The following is a 5,946-nucleotide window of genomic DNA, read 5'->3' as shown; positions in this document are numbered from 1 at the left end:
CTGTTCCCGTCCGTCTGCCCCATGTCCCCCGCTACGTCGACCCCCGTCCACGTCATTCCCTGGCGAGGCGAAGGATCGCCGTCGCTTTTGTTCCTGTTCCCTGGCGAGGCAAAGGTCGCCGTCGCTTCTGGTTCCTGTTCTCCGACGAGGCGAAGGTCGCCGTCGCTTTTGTTCTTGTTCTCCGGCGAGGCGAAGGTCGCTGTCGCTTTTAGTTCCCGTTCCCCGGCGAGGCAAGCCTTTGGACAACTTTGGGACGTCTGGGATCCGTCCCTTGAGGGAGGGGTACTGTCATGATTCGGTTTGGGACCAACAGGTGGCACTGTAGGGCTTCCCCTGCAGCTGCACACCTGTTGGTCATTAGGTAATTAGTGCCTTTAAAAGGACTCCCAGCCCGAGCAATCATTGTCGGGTCATTGTTGCTTTGTGCTACTGTCATGTTTGTTTTCTGTCATGTTTGTTTCAGTCATGTTTTGGTCAGTGTTATGTTTTATCTTCAGTCATGTGTTTTGTTTGATACTTTGGACTTTGTTTGTTTTGGATTTCATTTTCTCTGAGTTTTAATACAATCTTTCAAGTACACCCTGCTCCTCCCTCCTGCCTGTTTTTTGGGGTCCGCCACCACCTCGCAGACGTGACACTCGGAGAGTGATGGCATACATGTACCTGTACATGTATTCAGAATACAAAAAATAGCATAACTGTATTCCACCACAGTTCTTAGAAAAAAAACCCCACGTAATCGGATTGCAGGTAAAAATTTGGATTATTTCGCAGGATTACGTTTGCCACGCTGACAGAGTGACACCGTTGTTTATTTGAGCCCTCAGCAAAACAAATGGATCAATTGTCGTGTCGCTCAGTTGTTCGCCGCGACTCCAGTCACTCGGAGTGGTTGTTGCTGAGAACAAATGGGTATAAAAGTAGAGGGACGGGGAGGCGGGGAATTGGCCTTGTCTTGTCCTCCACACATGGAGGAAAGGAGGAAGTGGTGATGCTGGATGCTCGCATCCTCGTTTCCTCTCTGATATGATCCTCAAGGCAGCTGATCGGTATGTATGGCTTAACGGCCACCTCTCAGTCACCTGTTCACCCCGTTCAGAAATATTGAGTGAGATTACTTTTTTCTGAATACTTTTGTTTAGCGGAGATGGACTTCAGCATGTGATATGGCTGCTCCAAAGACACTGCTGCTTTGTTTTTGACTCTGTTCAGTCAGATTATTCTTCGTTAGTTTCCTGATTTCTGTCCTCGTGTGGACTGCGCGCCCAGACCACCGCCTTCGATTGGCTAAGCCTTGCAGTGCTCCACAAGCGTTTGGAGGTGGTGGCTGGTGTCTCCCTCCTCTTATCGTACTGCGTGATAATAGGCCACACACATCACCACCACAAACGTGACGTTATACTTTTGCACCCTTGTCCAAGAGGATTCATCCAGTTGACTTCAAACTTTGGCTATCCCATCTTAAAACCAGGGACAACAACACTGAAAAAAAACTTTTTTGAGGTTTTGAAATACTATATGATGTGGGTGTGGCACCAAATGTGGTTTTTTTTCACCATAAATGACTAAATGCGTAATACAGGGGTGCCCAAACTTTTTGGACCGAAGATCTACTTTTCATTCAACCAACCTCCCGGGATCGCCCCTTACCGCGCACGCACGCACGTGCCATAATGAGAAGCCAAACACAGAACCAAGCGATGCACTTTTGCAGCCTGTTGACTATCGTAGCTCACACGTACCGTTTTAAAGTGCTTCCCTCAGCCCTCTAGATTCCTATTCTTTGCCCGTGCCCTCGGTGAATTGTACACGAAGCAAACTCTGAATGAGAATAATGACGATCAAAGATATAGCGCAACAGCTCTGATCACAAGCTGCAATTGCAGACTGCTCAGCGCTAACAACTTCCGCTGACGTAGTCACGTGCCACCATAGGTTAAAGATGAATATGCTTTATTTTTTTATTTTTAAAATATTTCTTTGGGAAAATGAGACTGATAGGATGATTAGGGTGCAGTGTGAATTAACACAAAAAAGATATTACTAACATTCTACAAAGACACGCAAATGTTTTTTTTTTTTCTCCTCTACACCTTTCGGATCTAATTGGGACGAGTCCTAGATCTACTGGTAGATCAGGATCGACGTAATCGGCATCCCTGGCGTAATAAATTCACCTTCACACGGACATAAATAGTCGTGATCTGACGACATCAATATGATAATATTCTGTTATACATATAGAGCAGGGGTGTCCAAAGTCGGTCCTCAATGGCCGCTGTCCTGCCTGTTTTCCAGCTCTCCAAGGAGCAACAGACCTGATTCAATTAATCAGGATCATTCTAATGTTACTTCAGAGCTAGCTGATGAGCTGATCGTCTCAATCAGGTGTGTTGCACCTGGGAGAGCTGGCAAACAGGCAGGACAGTGGCCCTCCAGGCCCGGAGTTGGACATACCTGATATAGAGCCACCGAATGATGACTGACAATGTCATTCTTTACATTTTAATGTACTGGACAGAGCCTGTTGATTGAATCCAATGGAAAATTTGTCAGAAAAGCCTGAAGACGTTGATCATGGTCTAGACCAGCGGTCCCCAAACTTTTTCCTGTGAGGGCCGCATAAGCTTTCGCTTCTGTGATGGGGGGGCTGGGGTCAGTCTGGAACAGAAAAAGGGTGACCGCAAGAGTACGGAAATGTAAAAATGGATTGTTTTCCAGAAACCCACACAAAATGAAGCCGCCTCTTGACAGATGAGACTGAGAGAAGTTTCTTTGCGCTGAAAGAAACAAAAACAAAAACATCGTTTGTCCACTTTGGGTTAAATACCCTGCATTCTATTTTTCTCTTACCGAACCTTTTCGCCATGATCCCGTTCTCTGAGAGAGGGGCCGGTTTCGGATTTTTTTTTTCTGGCGTTGCCAGATAACGGCACAGAAAGATGCACCAAATGTCACCTTATTGTATATGTGTTTATGAAATAGTTACTAATTAATAGTTAATAATGAAAACGGTTCAGAACTAAGGAACATTTTATTGCAAAAGCCCAACTTTATGATCAAAGACAAATCCACATCGATGAAAAATAAATCAAAATACTCTGTGGTATTTTCAGGGGGCCGGACCAAATGCGGAGGCGGGCCGGATCCGGCCCGCGGGCCGTAGTTTGGGGACCACTGGTCTAGACTGAACATTATGACTTTTATTGTGGTCACCTTAAAAAAAATGTTGTTTTGAAACTGTGGGTGTTTTATCCTAAGATGACTAGAAAAAACAAAGCTTTTTATTTTGCTGATTGCAGTTGCTGTGGCGAAGCACTGTTTGCCAAGAAAAAATGAAGCTGATTTTGGTGGCCTTAACATTCGTGGAAACATGAAACTTGCCACGCACATCACGCTTGGCCAAATAATCAATGTTTTATGACTTGCTTTTGCACTTTAAAAAAATGGCTTACTTGCACCCTCTCCAAAGTTTTTTACAAAACAGCCTGGGTTTCATCAAGCTCTACCAAAAGTTGGAATCACATGTAACAGCCCAAGACCGAAAAAAAGAGACAAAACTCAAAGGAAAGACGAATATTTTTAATTTCCCTTCAGAATTTGCCTTTTATACATGTCATATTTTGTCAAAAATAGCTTTTAATCTGATGTATTCATTTTCAACAAATTCCAATCACAATGTGACAGTATCCCAATTTAGCAATACCCCAACATTGCCAGGGCTACGAGGCCTCTTGATAGCTGCTCGCAGCTCTCGTTTTCTTGTCTTTTTTTTTTCTTTGCCTTTTCTGAGCACAAAACAAACGCACATACACATATTCCCTCCATCGAAATGTCTTTGACAGCTGCTTGTCCCGCCTCCCTGGGCGGATGGGCTCAATTTTGACGGAACAACGTGCCTATTGGGTGGGGTCTGGTCGGTGACTGACTTATAGTGTTATGTCTCGCCCTGTCCAAGACACAAAATGATATTTATCTGGTAGTCTGACAGCGCGCCCGTTGTAAACGACAAAAAAAGTCGTGTAGTTAGAGAATAGTGATGTGTCGTTCGCGAACGAACCGGCTCTTTGAAGTGAACGACGGGAGCCGGCTCCTAATAGGGAGCCACTCCTAATAGGAGCCGACTTTTTTTTTCCTCCTGTTTTTTCCCCCTTTCGGTTAAAGCCGCACGTGATTGGTCAAGATCCGTGGTAGAAGAGGGAGGGGAGAGTTACACACACGCTGCAGCGGAGAGAAGTGGGAGGAGTTAGAGACACACACAGCGGCACACTGTGAGCAGCACACAACAGGAGAGGCAGGGAGACGAGAGAGAGCTCGACAGCGCTACAGAGAAAAAAAAACAACACGGTGGAAAGTGGAAAGGGGAGAAAATGGATCGGAAGCGCAGTGGAATTTGGACTCATTTCAACTTAAGTGATAGTTCGACAGCAGCGTGTAGACTGTGCAAGGTTAAAATATCCAATATCAAATTTTAATTTATAATTTGTTGTGTCGTAATCAAAGCTTACTTATGTTGTTTTACTGAAAATAGTTAAAAGCTTATAAATATACAGAGATTGGAACTTTTTGTTGACCTTGTTTTGAGCTGGGTCTGTTTTTGTACTTTGTAATTTATTTATTGAAGCACTCCATGTTGTACTCCATGTTGAGTATGTTCAGAAGAATATAAATAAAGCCATATAAATAATAAATATTTGATATACTGTATATTTTTTACATTAGTAATTCATTTTACACATAATTTTACATGATTTTTGGTAGTAAATTAATTTAAGCAACAAAAAAACTGAGGAGCCATTTGGGAGCCGAAAGAGCCGGCCCTTTTTAATGAGCCGAGCCAAAAGAACCGGCTCTCTAAAAGGAGCCGGAATTCCCATCTCTATTCGAGAAGGCCCACAAGCAAGCAAAACAAACGCCATTGCGTGATCTGTCTGCTGCAGGCAGCTGTGTAATACGAGCGTCCCCTTGTGGTCTGAAAGTGTAGTTCCGGAGCCACACACAAGTCTCCAGTCACTGCACGTATTCGTGAATCGTGCACAGCAGGACTGCAGCAAAAGTCCCATATGAGATGACAGCCAATCAAGATGCTCTGTGTTTACAGATGTCTTGTGTTCGCACATACAAATCGATGTACAGACATGCTTGTAGATTTTTATCATACATCTGTGATTTCAGGCACGCGTTCGGAGATTCTCGTTCAACATTTGTGACCTACGGCACGTAATTGTAGATTCTCGTTGCACGTTTTGTGACTTCAGTCAGACGTTTGTAAATTGATATTTCACATTTGTGAGTGTTGTTACGGACACAGATTGTTTTTACATATTTGTGGATTGAAATATGCATTTGTAAATGGTTTTGCTACAATAATGGCCCCAAAGACAGCGGTCTGGCGACAGATCTTGTGGCAGCAATACACTTGCGTAAAACAAATATTAAAATAATTGAGTAAGTGCTGAAATATTTACTGACACATTAATTTATTTCATGAGATTGTTGAGTACAAAAGGGCGTTTGTCGTGCCAAAACGTATACTTAGGATGTATTTTTTTCTCTTTCCAATTAGACTGAGTGAAATTAAAACTCACACTCCATATCAGTTGGTGGCGGTAATGGACCATCAAGCTGTTTGCCAACCGTCATGACGAAAGAAAAACAAAAGAAGAAAAAGAACCACTCGCTAAAGGAAAAAAATAACACCTCACCCTCGTCGGTACAGTACAGTGTACTTCATTCAGATTGTGAAGAGTATGTTTTTTCTTACATCAATTATTTTAGAATACCTTTCCATTGATAAAATGTGATTATTGTTTTTCTCGATCGGCAGCTTTCTGTTGTCACGAATCGTTGACAGTGAGTCACCTGGGTGATTTTGTCTGCCCGAATATGATACATCCTGGTTGACATTTATGTCATTCGGTCTGTAAACGTGGATTTTCTTTTTTT

This window comes from Hippocampus comes, unplaced genomic scaffold (assembly GCF_001891065.2).
Source record: "Hippocampus comes isolate QL1 unplaced genomic scaffold, H_comes_QL1_v1.1 scaffold270, whole genome shotgun sequence".
Classification (NCBI taxonomy): Eukaryota; Metazoa; Chordata; class Actinopteri; order Syngnathiformes; family Syngnathidae; genus Hippocampus; species Hippocampus comes.
Note: the sequence above shows the minus strand (reverse complement) of the source record.